The following is a 15,523-nucleotide window of genomic DNA, read 5'->3' on the forward strand; positions in this document are numbered from 1 at the left end:
AAGATTTCTAGAAGAAAAATTTAATCCGGCATAAATTTTTTGTATGATCATCCATAAATTCAAACCATGAGTAGGGCAATTGCGAATCATCAATTTCATTCTTTCCCAAGATTGGGCAACATGCTCATGATTTAGTTGTTTAAAATTCATAATATCATTCCTAAGCGAGATGATCTTAGCGGGAGGAAAATACTTAGAGATAAAAACATCTTTGCACTTGTTCCAAGAATCAATACTATTTTTAGGCAAAGATGAAAACCAAACTTTAGCATGATCTCTAAGTGAAAACAGAAATAACTTCAATTTAACAATATCATTATCTGTATCCTTTTTATTTTGCATCTCACACAAATCAATAAAGTTATTTAGATGAGTAGTGGCATCTTCACTAGGAAGGCTGGAGAATTGATCTTTCATAACAAGATTTAGCAAAGCAGCATTGATTTCACAAGACTCAACATCATTAAGAGGAGCAATCGTAGTACTAAGGAAATCATTATTATTGGTATTGCAGAAATCACACAATTTGGTATTATCTTGCGCCATGACGACAAATAATCCAACAGATAAGCAAACAGAAAAAGGCAAGCGAAAGAGAGAGGAAGAAGAAGGCAAGCGGAAAAGAGAGGAGATTGGGAAAGAGAGGGCGAATAAAACGGCAAGGGTGAAGTGGGGGAGAGGAAAACGAGAGGCAAATGGCAAATAATGTAAATGCGAGGGAGATGAGTTTGTGATGGGTACTTGGTATGTCTTGACTTGAGCGAAGACCTCCCCGGCAACGGCGCTAGAAATCCTTCTTGCTACGTCTTGCGCTTGCGTTGGTTTTTCTTGAAGAGGAAAGGGTGATGGAGTACAGTAGCGTAAGTATTTCCCTTAGTTTTTGAGAACCAAGGTATCAATTCAGTAGGAGGCTCCTCACAAGTCCCACGAACCTACACAAACAAACAAAGAACTCGCAACCAACGCGATAAAGGGGTTGTCAATCCCTTCACGGCCACTTGCGAAAGTGAGATCTGATAGAGATAATATGATAAGATAAATATATTTTTGGTGTTTTATAATATAGATGCAGAAAATAAAGATGGCTCGTGGACCGCTCGATTTTTTCACCGCATGATAATTTTTTACGTTGGCACCTGGTCAACCGTTCGTTGTTTTGCACGTTAGCTGCAGTTAGATGAGTCAATGGTGGGTGGACCTTGCTAGGCGTGGGGCTAGGTAATGAGGTGCCGTTTCTGCGTTTGTGCGTGAGAGAGTTTTACAGCTACTGCGTCGGGCGATAGGAACGTGGGTTGTGTACGTGGGGTGGGTAAAACCTAGCCGCCACTCATCTCCCTCCCCCGATCCCCCTCCCCTTCCTTGACGCCGCCAGCTCCGCCCACTTCTTTGTGCGCCGAACCTCTCCTGCCCTCCCATTCTCCATCGCCTGGGGGCCATTGGGACATCGCTATTCCCCACTGCGGGCTTGGAGCCTCGGTGGCAGCGACAAGCAGGAGCTCGGCGGCACTTGGAGGAGGTCGACATGTTGCAGTTGCCTCTTCGCCACTGCCACGACGCCTCCTCGCTGACCACGCATCTGCCACCAGTGGATGGATTGAGAGTGCCCGCGGGATGAAGGTTTGCCGCTATCTTTGTTGGAGTCTTCCTCTCGTGCCACCTCTCTTGTGACCCCAGTAGATTTATGGTTTCACTCTTGGCATGGTGGATTCCTTGATTATATGCTGATGTTGTCTGCTGACTCTGCTCAGTGTTCTTGTTTGGCATGAGAGGAAAAAAATCGACGCATTGTACTGCCGTGGTTGGATTTGAATGGGCAAGTGTCCATCCAAATTTGTTTGGTTGATCAGATATTTGTCCATTTGGCTGTCTTAATGCAATCTCATGTTCATAATTTTTGTAATCATCAGCGAAGATTTTTGTGGCTGGGAGTTCTTGCCGTAGGAAAAACGAAGCATGAACTTGAAGGAGCTCAAGATTTTTCTACTACTTTGCTAATAGATTTGTGAGGTAATTCAGCTACCTATATGTGTGTTTGTTTTCTGCTGTAGCAAGGTTGTCATCTTAATTTACAGAATATAAAGATGAAGTATGATTTAAGAGTCTAATAGTAGATGTTGTTAGCATGAACAGAACATGTACTGTACTAATGCTGACGAACGGGTTCAGCAACCTACATCGTTCATAACATTGTGTGTCCTTTTTTCTCTTGTCTCGTCTTTTCTCTTGTGGCCTTCCAATGCAAAAAGTCAAATGCAATGCAACTATGAGCATCGACTTATGAACACACTAAGCATTCAATCTATAGCTTCAACACACTTTCATGGTCTATCTGATTGTTTTTCTTACTCGCATGCAGCACATGCAGAGCAGCCAAGATGAAACCTTCCGTTCTCATCAGCTTCTGCAACTGAAAATTCACCTTCTAGGCAGTCTAATTATTCCAAAGCAGCGGTTGTCAATGGACTTGGCATGCCTGGTTTTGCTTCGCGACGAGTTGCATTCTGAAAGTGACTAGGGAGGGAGGGAGGGAGAGGGAGAGAGATTGTTAGAGGTTGATTCGCACACCATCAATCCGATTTTTCTATAATTATTTTATGTACATCTACTTTATTTCTTCTTTGCTTTAGGGAACATAGGAGGTATTAGCCATGTGCGTGTTAATTGCTGTTACAAACATGGCAATGGAATTCTGTAAGGTTAAATTTGTTTCCCAAGGTGGTGTTGATGTTTGTGCTTCTTTTTCTATTGGTGCGAAAAATGATTCCTTGGGCGATTCGATGGAGCCACTTGTGATCTTGTCGACCGCTACACCCGCTGGCATCAAGATGAGGTCATGGTGTGGGCTTTGCGGTTTCGAGGGCGTGAAATGGCGTGGAATACAGAAATGTCAGTAGCCTGTATCCTTGAGTAATGCTTGCTAAAGGTATGCTATATATTTCTTTTTTGAATTTCTTTTTCTATTGCTACAGTCCGGTCATAACCAGGATATGTAATGTCCACATACAGTCCTAAAAATTCCTATGAATTTATTTCAATCGAAAGAGGGCCTTAATTGGGCAGTAGGGTTATAAACCGACAGTAAATTATGTATAAAATGGAAGTGTTGCTTGAAAGAGAATTGCATGAGATGTTCCTATTCTTAGCTCTAGTCCAGTGGTATGGTTGTAGGTGAGCAGTAATGTTTTCCTTATTAAACTGATATTTGAGTAAGTTGGCTGTGTGCACGAGACATATAGTTTAGTTAACTTTTTAACTGCTACATTGTAGAAAAATCTAACTGGGATGAAAAGCCAAAAATTTGGGGCACAATGGGAGATGCTAGAGGATGATAAGAAAGACGAGGAGAAATCTCAGGTGTAGTTCTTTCAGAACTTTTGTTCTTTTCTTAGAGCTCCTGAGAACTATTTGCAGACAGTGTTGTGATATTCCCATAATTGTGTGACAATATTGTTCCGACAGTGAAATACCAATATAAATGTCGTGCTCTATTTGCTGGGATATTCTGTTATTGTTCATAGTATATTCAAGGTTAGTTTTATGACTTTGTCATCATCCTATCATTTATGGGTATTTTCTTTATGACCTCCACTGGAATGAGTAACTTGTGGCATTTTCCATGCTTTTCTTCTATATAGTGGGAGGTTTCACCAAAGCTAACTGGTTCCATGGAGGTTTCATTACAGCTGATTTTGTTTAATTCTCCTAGAACCATTACTATTTTCTTAAAGAAAAGACCTAACAACAACTACTTTAAATTGGAAAAGTTCTACGAGAAGACATATTCAGTTTACTATACCACATAACGCGAACTTTTCTGCAATCCGCAAAGGAATTATTCTACCAAGGGTCATCTTGTGTTTAGCTGATAATGGAAAATTACTTGGGATATGAAATGGAAGCCTCCTCTACCAAATTCATCAGAATAAAAACCACGTTTGTGTTTTCTTGCAATACTGTTGGGAAATGGCTCACTGGTAGTGTGTGCATCCTATTCTAAATCATCATTTTGCATTGTTTTGCCATCACATTTTTAATATCACTGTTTATGTACTCGTTCATTATTGTGGATGGATGCGAAGTTCCATCTCCATGCAGGATCTAGAAAATATATTCCTCTTCTTTAACGAAGGGTACCGACCGTTGCTTTCTAAAGCTGCAACCTGTATTTAGATATGCTAATGTGAATCGCAGGAACATGCAGATGTATTCAACTTTTAGTTTCATTGTTGTGCTATTAAAACTAGGCGACATATTTAAATTTTCTGTTAAATTTGTCAACATGAGTTTTTCACTTTGAATCCATTTCCTCTTTGTAATGTAACAAAACATTCCCTTGATAGTTGATTGGTTGTATTCTCCTCATGATATGATATGGCGGGAATGGATGTCATGATAGAATGTCATCTTTTCTTCATGTAGTAACTTACTTTTAGATTCGATAACTGCACTGTTTGGTTCGAAGGTGTTGTACAGAGAATTTTATGGTTGTATTTTGATATTCCATGTTGCTTTATGGAAGTTATCTACATGCTTGCAATCACAAGGTATTTTAATGGTATGTTGCTTTATGGTTGTATTTTATTGGTGTGCTTTTTGGCCCATGTGTGGCTTGATCTACCCTGTGTGGCCTGATCTACTTTCCTGTCTGCTCTGCGTACGTTTGTCTGGAATAGCTGAAGGATGTTCAAGTTTGAGCATGATGCCGTGCTCTCACACACGTGATGGATGTTTATGTTTCTCCGTGGACATGCATCCAATCTGTTCTGTGCATGTTTGCAAGTTAAGGCAATGTTATATCAGTCATAGAATTGTGTGAAGCAACTGTCGATGCAATCCCCCTATTTAGGTCCTGGACTAATCGACTCTTATGCATTGTAAGTATTGCTACTGGCCCTTTCTTCCTTCTTGACCTCCTTATGACAATTTTCACCTGTAAATTCTGTTGGGCCATGCTACTTAATCTAACTCTTGTCATGCTCCGATGCTCGTACCGCTGTGTATCTACCATTGTGTCCTGTATTGGTTGTCTACACATTAGATTCGGTAATCTATAAGACCTTTCACATCACAATCGGTGTCTATCTAGTATATGAAACGTGGTTGTTCGCTATTTGTTATTTTCCTAGACAAACATTCTGATGCTTCCTGTGCAGATGCATTGGCTTAAATTGACATTGTGCATGAACTACATGCCTTTTCCGGACATCTGTTTCTTGCATACACCAAATGGGACCGAGTTTGGTGTTCCTGTTATTTGAATTTCAGGGGTCCACACTTGAGAGTTTATTTTAATATTTACTACAGAGGGAATAAGTTAGTATTAAAAATGCCTATTTGAATCTTGATATATTCAGACAATTTCCAATTGAAAAGCAAATAAGTGAGAGAGGATGTATTGATTGTTTAGTACTAAACTTAATTGAATTTCAATAGTAATTAACTTGAGAGTTTTTTTGGATATTTAGTGCTGAGGGAATAAAATGACTTCCATAAAATGCCTATTTGCATTTTGATTCCATCTTAAAAAATTATTTCTATTTTGATATATTCAGCCAATTTTCAATTCAAAACAAAACAGGCGAGAAAGGATAATATGGGAGCTTCAACTTAAAATAGTTGGGAAATGAATTGAATATTTGTTTAAATAAAATCTACACAGAAATCAAATTAGGAAGCTATTGTTACTGGCAAAATGACTTTATAGAATATATAGGATTTTGCAAGGCTTTCATTTGAGGCTGGAAATACTTTCACTAAGCGCTATATGAGTATTTTGATTTATTCACTTGTGGCAGATCTCTCCTTCGACCTCTTTCTCTTTTGCCTGGCTATTCTTTCCTCTCAATGAATCTGTTTTCTTCTCAACGAAGCTGACCACGACCTCCTGCACGTACTGCACCCCATTGATAAACACATCATTTCTAATATGCACTTGCTTAATAACTTGTGCTTAACCTTTAGATTTGTGTATCTTTTCATAGTGATCCCCATTGAGCTGGTTGAAGTCTTCAACAAGTTTCTGGGTGAGTCAATGTTTGAAAAGCTTGACCTCCCTAAACCAGTCTACTTCACACGTAGGCTTGAGCGGGGTGGATGTGTATCAGTAGTTGAGTTGTACCCAACAAAAGAGGATCTTCGCGTTTCATCTGGACGAGCTGTGTTGTCAAGCCCAATATGTAAGGCCATCGGGTTCATGGAACGCAGATATCATAAGGTGCTTGTTGATTACAACCATGAGCACCTGCAGGAAGAACAAAAGGCAAATGTAAAGATCACAAACAAGGTGATAGAAAAAGGAGAAGAGATTAAACGGTACAAAAAGAGCATCAAATAGATGACTAGGGAAGGGACACACTATCTAGATGATGTTCTTGTTACATCAAACAAAATCCATGATCTTGCTGGAGCTACCTTGGACCTTGCTGCTTCAATGACTGTCTGTAATCTCAGACAAACTCTTCTGGATATTCATGATGCTAAGTATCACTAGCGCGGCATGTCTCTCACTACAGAAGAAAGGCATATATATTATCCATATGATCCAGACTCAGATTCAAGCTGTGGTGAGGGTTATGCTGATGACATGGGTGATGGCTACAACAACTTACGTGTGATCACTTGTAGGCACCGTCTTGCCCTTAGGCAGCCTGTTATGCTTTAGCTCCGCCTACTCTACTAAGTGTTGCTATGAATACTTTGCGTTGTACTGACTTCGATGAAATTTTGTGTCCTTGTGTTACGTGCAGTTGCTTAGTTAACTTTCTATATCAACTATGTTATTTGTATGTACCATGTATTGAACCCACCACCCATGTCTTTTATGTATCAACATTTCTCTAAAAGCATGCTTTTGTTCTAGTTATTTATTTGAACTCCCTTCATTTTTCCTGTTTCCCTCTTCCCTGGGTGCTTTCCATTTTATTCCTTCATTAAATGTCCAGTCTACTTGATTTTCCCCATCGGAATTCAGGCATCTAAATAATTTAATGCGTAGGGTATGAAAATACATATAAAAGTCACATGTTAGTTTTAAAAAATAGCCACGTGTTTAAGTAGCCTTGCGTTAAAGAAATACATCATCTTCTTTTCTGAGAGCTTAAATCATGCTGCCAAATAACAAACGTAATTGTTAAGTCATGCTCAAGATTGATTTATCCCAACTAAACCACTAGACTTCGATTTTGTGCATACGAGCTGCACATTCCCTTCTATTAGCATTGTCTAACATGATTTATTTTTTCACAACTATGGTAAATATGCACACATGTCAAACATTTTCTCGCCATTCCTAATAATATTATCTCTGTTTTTATTAGTATGTCCTGATGGAAAAAGGTTAGGATCCCACAAAGGTGCTTCTGGATGCCATGCTCCAACAGCTTCAGCCTCCAAATGCAGTTTACTCAACCTGCAAAGGAAGGATGGTTGGCCTCGACGCAACCACTGAGTTCTATCCATCAGTTCACCAGCTGAAAAAGGGGCTTGCAGAGAAATCAATAAGCATATATGTTTATGAAAATCTGGAAGAAGTTGAGAATCATCTTGCATCTGATGCTCTGAAATACATGTAGGCCTCCTATAGCAAAATACTACCCCCTCTGTAAACTAATAGAAGATCTTTTTTCAAAATAATAATAATAATAAAAGATCTTTTAGATCACTTAAGATCATTAAAGTGATCTAAAATACCTTATATTAGTTTACAAAGTATACAAGACTTTAACTATAATAAGCTGCAATTCGTTGAACAGAAAAATGAATCTTTGGAATACACGCTCAAAGAAAAGGAAGGGATAATAGACAGCAGCAAATGGTGCACTAGTTTAGATGAAGATCTCAAGGAAGTCAAAGAACTTTACTGTGTAACCAATACCAATTTAAGTCTAGGATCAACACCTAATGATAATGATCTGAACCATACTCTCTTGCAAGTAAAATATGTTGCAGAACAGCTCGACGGTTCAACTTCGCAATCAGAAGATGTTCTGCAGAAAATAAACAATATCACTGGGGCTTAGACGACGAGTTCAGTGATATGGAAGGCATTCCTGCTTTCACCAACAATAGCCCACCAAACACACCTGCCATAGAAACCTGCTTGGACGATGAAATCATGTTCGATACTGATGGGACATGCAACGATGACTCTACATAATACCACCACCTTCACGTCTTGGTCTTTCATTGGCGTCACGTAGAAGACTAGGGCAAGACAATGCATCTTTGCTAATATAGCTTGCTTTATAAAGCCAATGTATGCTATTATCAAGAAAAATAAATATTTCCTTTTAAGTTATCAAGCTACCATGTAATGGAATATAAGTATCTATTAAGTCACTTCTAAATCAATCTTATATTCATGGTTTGAATACTCGGCTCGCACTCGCTTTTTGCGCCATTGGCGCAACGGGTCATCTAGTATGATAAAAGATAGACTCGGTGGCCATAGGTTTCACTAGTGGCTTCTCTCAAGATAGCATAAGTATTACGGTGGGTGAACAAATTACTGTCGAGCAATTGATAAAAAAGCGAATAATTATGATGTTATCTAGGCATGATCATGTATATAGGCATCACGTCCGCAACAAGTAGACCGACTCCTATCTGCATCTACTACTATTACTCCACACATCGACCGCTATCCAACATGCATCTAGAGTATTAAGTTCATAAGAACAGAGTAACACATTGATGTAGAGGGATAAACTCAAGCAATATGATATAAACCCCATCTTTTTATCCTCGATGGCAACAATACAATACGTGTCTTGCAACCCTTTTTGTCACTGGGTAAGAACACCGCAAGATTGAACCCAAAGCTAAGCACTTCTCTCATGGCAAGAAAGATCAATCTAGTAGGCCAAACCAAACCGATAATTCGAAGAGACTTGCAAAGATAAATCAATCATACATAAAAGAATTCAGAGAAGATTCAAATATTATTCATAGATAAACTTGATCATAAACCCACAATTCATCGGATCTCGACAAACATACCGCAAAAAGAGATTACATCGAATAGATCTCCACAAGAGAGGGGGAGATCATTTTATTGAGATCCAAAAAGAGAGAAGAATCCATCTAGATAATAACTATGGACCCGAAGGTCTGTGGTAAACTACTCACAACTCATCGGAAGGGCTATGGTGTTGATGTAGAAACCCTCCGTGGTGGATTCCCCCTCCGGCAGAATGCCGGCGACGGCTCCAAGATGGGATCTCGCGGATACAGAAGGTTACGGTGGCGAAAATATTTCTTCGGTGGCTCCGTGGATGTTTTCGGGGTATGTAGGCTTATATAGGAAGAAGAAGTATGTCGGTGGCCGCCTGAGGGGCCCACGGAGACAGGGGGCGCGCCCTATAGGGGTGGGCGTGCCCCCCACCCTCGTGGCTGCTTAGGCTTCTTCTTGACTTGCACTCGAAGTCCTCTGGATCACGTTCGTTCCAAAAATCACGCTCCCGAAGGTTTCATTCCGTTTGGACTCTGTTTGATATTCCTTTTCTTCAAAATACTGAAATAGGCAAAAAAAAAAACAGCAACACGGGCTGGGCCTCCGGTTAGTAGGTTAGTCCCAAAAATGATATAAATGTGTAAAATAAAGCCCATGGACATCCAAAACAGGTAATATAATAGCATGGAACAATAAAAAATTATAGATACGTTGGAGACGTATCATACTCTCGTGCAATGACAAGTGAATAAACACTCATCTTGAGAATAACACATCTAGCATGGAAAAATACCAGCCACCCCCTACCGTTTCATGAGCGGTGCAAGCACACAAAAAGGAAATTTATTTTGAAGATTAGAGATGGCACATACAAATTTGCTTAGAACGACAAAAGAATACCACATATAGGTAGGTATAGTGGACTCATATGGCAAAAACTGGGTTTAAGGATTTCAGATGCACAAGTAGTAATCCCACTTAGTACAAATGAAGGCTAGCAAAAGATTGAGAAGCAAGCAAACAAGAAACGAAAAATCTCATAAAAGAGCATTAAGAATAACTAACACCGACTAATGCACCACAAGTAGGATGTAATTTCATTGCATAACTATTGACTTTCGTGCTTGCATAGGGAATCACAAACCTAAACACCAATATTCTTACTAAAGCATAATTACTCATCAACATGACTAACATATTATATCATTATACCGCAAAACTATTACAAAGAATCAAGTTTATTTTGTCCAATGATCTTCATGAAAGTTTTTATTATATCCCTCTTGAATATCTATCACTTTGGGACTAGTTTCATATGTTGCTTTTGATAGCTCAAACAAATCTAAGTGAAGAACATGAGCATAAAAAATTTATTCTCTCAAAATAATTTAAGTGAAGCATGAGGGAATTTCTTCAAAAATACTAAAGCACACTGTGCTAAAAAAGATATAAGTGAAGCACTAGAGCAATTCCATAGCTCAAAAAGATTTAAGTGAAGCACAAAGAGCAATTCTAACAAATCATAGCATAATTTTGGCTCTCTAAAATAGGTGTGTCCAGCAAGGATAGATGACACAAAATAAAAAGCAAACTAAGCAAAGACTCATATAATACAAGACGCTCCAAGCAAAACTCATAATATGTGACGAATAAAAATATAGCTCCAAGTAAAATACCGATGGTCATTAGAAGAAAGAGGGAATGCCACTCGGGGGCATCCCCAAGCTTAGTTGCTTGCTTCTCTTTTAGATAATAGCTTGGGATGCCATGGGGCATCCCCAAGATTAGGCTCTTCTTACTCCTTATTCCTTGATTCATCATGATCTCACCCAAAACTTGAAAACTTCAATCACACAAAACTCAACAAAACCTTCGTGAGATCCGTTAGTATGACGAACAAAATCACTACCCTAAGTACTGTTGAAAACCCATTCAAATTTTATTTTTGCATTATATCTACTGTATTCCAACTTTACTATAGCTTATACACTCCAATACAAACCATAGATTCATCAAAATAAACACATAACGCAAAGAAAACAGAATCTGTCAAAAATAGAACGGTATGTAGCAATCTAAAAAATTTGTATACTTCTGTAAATTCAAAAATTCTAAAAAAAATTACGAAGATGTAGGAATTTTGTACATCAATATTGTGTAAAAACTTCAGAAGCTTTCCTCAATTGTGTGATTTTCTAAAATTCTTTTACCAGATGCAAAAATTTCTGTTTTCCAACAAGATCAAATCAACTATCACCCAACATGATCCCAAAGGCTTTGCTTGGCACAAACACTAATTAAATCATAAAAAACACAATCATAACAGAGGCATAATTGTGCAAACACTCAAGAACAGAAAGAAAACGATAAAAATAAAATTTATTCATTGGGTTGCCTCCCAACAAGCTCTATCATTTTATGCCCCTAGATAGGCATAAACCAAAGATTCAAGTGTTGTCATCTGATGTCTGCTATGCAACTTTATTCTTGTAGACTTGTGTTGGGCCTCCAAGCACAGAGTTTTGTAGGATAGTAGCATTTTCCCCTCAAGTGGATGACCTAAGGTTTATCAATCCGTAGGAGGCATGGGATGAAGATAGTCTCTCTCAAGCAACCCAGCAACCAAATAACAAAGAGTATCTTGTGTCCCCAACACACCCAATACAATGGCAGATTGTATAGGTGCACTAGTTCGGCGAAGAGATGGTGGTAAAAGTGTAGTATGGATAGTAGATATGAGTTTTTGTAGTGCGAACTATAAAAAACAGCAAGGTAGTAAATAGTAAAACAGAGCACAAACGGTATTGCAATGATGGAAAATGAGGCCTAGGGTGCATACTTTCACTAGTGCAATGTCTCAACAATGCTAACATAGTTGGATCATATGATTATCCCTCAAAGCGCAGAATTACTCCTGAGTTCCTATTAGCAGAGAACAAAAGATATAAATTGTTTGTAGGGTACGAAACCACCTCAAAGCTATTCTTTCCGATCAATCTATCCTAGAGTTTGTACTAAAATAACACAAAGCTATTCTTTCCGTTCAATTTAACCAAGAGTTCATACTAAAATAACACCATATGACACACATCGGCCAACTCTAATGTCACCTAGATACTCCAATGTCACCACAAGTATCTGTGAGTTAATTCTACGATATGCATCAAACAACTTCATGATCATAATATTCAATCCACACAAAGAACTACAAGGAGACCCCAAATTTTCTATCGGAGAAAAGATAATAAAAACATGCATCAACCCCTATGTGTAGATTACCCCAATGTCACCTGGGGAATCCACAAGTTGAGTGCCATAACATATATCAAGTGAATCAATATGATACCCCATTGTCACCTCAAGTATTCATACCGCAAGACATGCATCATGTGTTCCCAGATCTAAACATTCAATCCGATAAGATAAAACTTCAAAGGGTAAAGATTCAATTCATCACAACAAGAGTAGAGAGGGGAGAAACATCATATGATCCATCTATGTTAACAAAGCCCATGATACATCAGGATCGTGACATCTCAAGATCAAGAGAGAGAGAGAGAGAGAGAGATTAAACACATAGCTACCAGTACAAACCCTCAGCCCCGAGGGTGGACTACTCCCTCCTATCAGTGTACAAAAGTAGGGGCTCTCCTTTTTACCCCTTTACTTGTGCATGGGCAGCCAGAGCTGCGCCCACGGCCACACTAAGCAGGGCAGCGGAGGGAAGCCAAAGGCGCGAGACAATCAAAGCAACGCCAAGATCGGAGACACAAAGAGCAAGAGGGCAAGGTGGACTCCCCCGGCAAGACCCTTGCCGGGCGCAACATCCGCAGCCCCGGCAAGAGCCTTGCTGGGGCAACTTGCCCAAACGCCAGCAGAGCGTGCCACCCTTGAGCCCAAGGGTTCCAACGCCAACAACCACATTGGGACCAAGGCTCGGGAGGCACCTCCATGGTGGCATGTGGATCTTTGTGAACATAATAAGCATACAAGATCAGATGAGGACCAGAAGACGACGATCCTCGACAAGATCCTTGCCGAGGAAATCCACGAGACCTCCAGCAAGATACTTGCCAGGGACGACCGTGATGTCACGGCAATACCCTTGCCGGAGCCCCGACAAAACCCTTGTCGAGGACATCAGCGGGACCACGGCTAGGCCCACATCTACGCGAACACCTGTGTGGCGACGTGCGGTCTGTGGACCGACTCAGCAAGCACCTGCGTGGTCGCATGCGATCTTCGTGAAGACTCTGCCACCGCACCAGCTCAACAGCTTGCCAGCCTACATGGCGCTGCACGCCTCATTGGCCCAGGCGCGTGTCGAAGCGAGACAAAGTAGAGATAGGTGGGACGAGCTTCCTCGCCGTCCCTAATAAATTAAGAGGGGCACGTCGGTAGCGCATTAAATGTGTTTTTCCTATGGGGCCAGAGGATAGACTCAACCATTGTATACCTTTCCACCTCCTGTGTGCCACTGTGGCGACCCCTTTGCCTATAAAAGGAGGCCCGAGGCATACTGGAGAGGGATTCAGCTCTTTTGGACTACGCGCGCATCATAGCTAGTTCAAGAACACAAGAACACTCAAATACACAACAAAGCAGGACTTAGGCATTGCGCATCCTCGCGGCCCGAACCTGGGTAAACGATCCTTGTGCTGGCTCCTAGACCCACTCTTTCCACAACCTCGCGCCCGCCGACCGTAGTAGGGATTCCAGTGATCCCATAGTTGTCGTTCCCACTGACATCTTTGGCGTGCCAGGTAGGGGGTGCAGAGTTGTGAAAATCTGGTCTAGTAGTTAGTTCAGCAGTTCTTCGTTGCCATGGCTCCCAAGAAGAAGGTGACGAAGGTGGTCGGCTCATCCGGAGCCAGGCGACCCGTACCAGTATTCCATCAGAATGTGCGCAAGGTGCGGCCCACGAACGGGGAGGTCACGGACGGAAGCCGAGGTGCGGCCCACGAACACCCACATCGCTCTGGCAATTAAAGCCTGGCGAGCAGCGTCGTTCGTGCGCAAGACGACGGGCCGCACGCCGCCAAATCCAAAGATGGAGCTGCCCCCCCACCCCCGCAGGCAGCGCGGGGCCCTCCAAGGGCAGCGCCGTGCCACCTACCGGCGGCGTGTCGACCTCCAAGACGCCTACACTGGTGCCCATGATGCGCTCTTCCCAAGTTGTGCGCGATGAGCAGCGTCACCATGCTGGTGACCCGGGGCACCGCCACGGGAAGAGTCCTATGCATCCTTCGTGGGACGAAGGGGGCCGACATGCACGCTGGAGTGCTGGTGAAAATGGCGTACATTGCAAGGCCGTGATAGAGCTCCTTCTAACGTGGTTAGAAGTCGGAGCGCGTCATGGTCCATGCAGATTTCGCCGCCGCCCACGCCAGCAGAAGCTTTGGCGCGAGCGCAACTGCTCCTCGACTTTCCTCCTGCTGCGGAAAAGCTCGACGAGTGGAGAGCCACCATTCGGAGCCTCTTTGGCGTCGCCAACAAAGATGAGCCGCGACCGGTGGGGCCCTCTGGCCGACGCTTCGTCGAGCCACCGCATGCCAGTGGTGGAAGGGCCGGAGGTGATGTAGCCATGGTGCACTCTCCTCCCCCACGCAGTTACAGCGAGCGTCGGTCCATCATGACGACGCGTGTGGTACCATTTCCATAGCATCGTCCGACCCATGGACCCATCGCGATCAGCGCCAAATTCTTCCGGAGCGAGCCCTTGAAGATGCTCGAACCACCATCAAACGCCGGCGTGAAGCGCGCCACCAGTCAAATAGTCGGGTGGGGCCCACTATGGACCACCCGGCACCGGGAGGCTATGGTGGCCTACCCTACGAGGTGGGTTGCCCAGCCTTTACCCGTGAGTTGCGGCAGTTCCAGTGGCCCTCCCACAGCATGTTCAAGCCCAAAGTTGGCGAGAAGTACAACAGCAAGACTCACCTGTCGGAGTTCCTCAATATCTACACCATCGCGATGCAAGCTGCTGAAGCCCGCAATGACAAGGTGCTTGCCAATTACTTCCCGTTGGCACTTAAGCCCAATGTCATGTCATGGTTTGTTGGCGCCTTCACTAGGGGCCATCAAGCTCATGGACAGGCAAGCGATTTGCATGTCATCCCCCAGAAGGAAGGAGAAAACTTGTGCAAGTACATCAAAGGTTTAGCCGGGTGCAGTAAAACATCCCAGATGTTCACCCCGCCGCCGTGATCAGCGCATTCCATCAGAATGTGCGCAACCGCAAGATGCGTGAAGAGATGGTGATGAACAAGGTCAAAGATGTGGCCGAACTTTATGTTCTGGCCGATAGGTGCGCTCGAGCTGAAGAGGGGATGAAGTACCCCGGGGAGGACGCCTGTGCGAAAACCGACTCCATAGAGGATGATACCACCGCCCCGGTGAAGAAGGGCCGACACCGTAATACAAAGTGCAAGGGCAAGACTGTGCTTGCCATTGAGAGATCCGACGACACCGGCGCTGCCAAGAAGGCCAAGACAAGCGACCCCGGCAAGAAAATTGTTGGGTGTGCCGCTTGCCGGGCCTTGGTAGCTGCCGACAAGCCAGGAGGCTCCGACA

General features: G+C 42.5%; 1 long non-coding RNA gene across 4 annotated transcripts; it reads left to right on the plus strand.

The window, feature by feature from the left end:
- The first annotated feature begins 1,286 nt into the window (after positions 1-1,286).
- Positions 1,287-6,785, plus strand: LOC123044327 (uncharacterized). 4 transcript variants are annotated; one of them, XR_006419983.1, is made up of 5 exons: positions 1,287-1,617; positions 1,908-2,007; positions 2,357-2,923; positions 3,268-4,874; positions 5,982-6,785. It is a non-coding gene; the product is annotated as an uncharacterized lncRNA (long non-coding RNA). The 4 variants fall into 4 exon arrangements; XR_006419984.1 differs by having other exon boundaries at positions 6,079-6,785; XR_006419985.1 differs by having other exon boundaries at positions 1,290-1,617; positions 3,268-3,528; positions 4,674-6,785.
- Positions 6,786-15,523: the final 8,738 nt, after the last annotated feature.

This window comes from Triticum aestivum, chromosome 2B, assembly GCF_018294505.1.
Source record: "Triticum aestivum cultivar Chinese Spring chromosome 2B, IWGSC CS RefSeq v2.1, whole genome shotgun sequence".
Taxonomy (NCBI): domain Eukaryota; kingdom Viridiplantae; phylum Streptophyta; class Magnoliopsida; order Poales; family Poaceae; genus Triticum; species Triticum aestivum.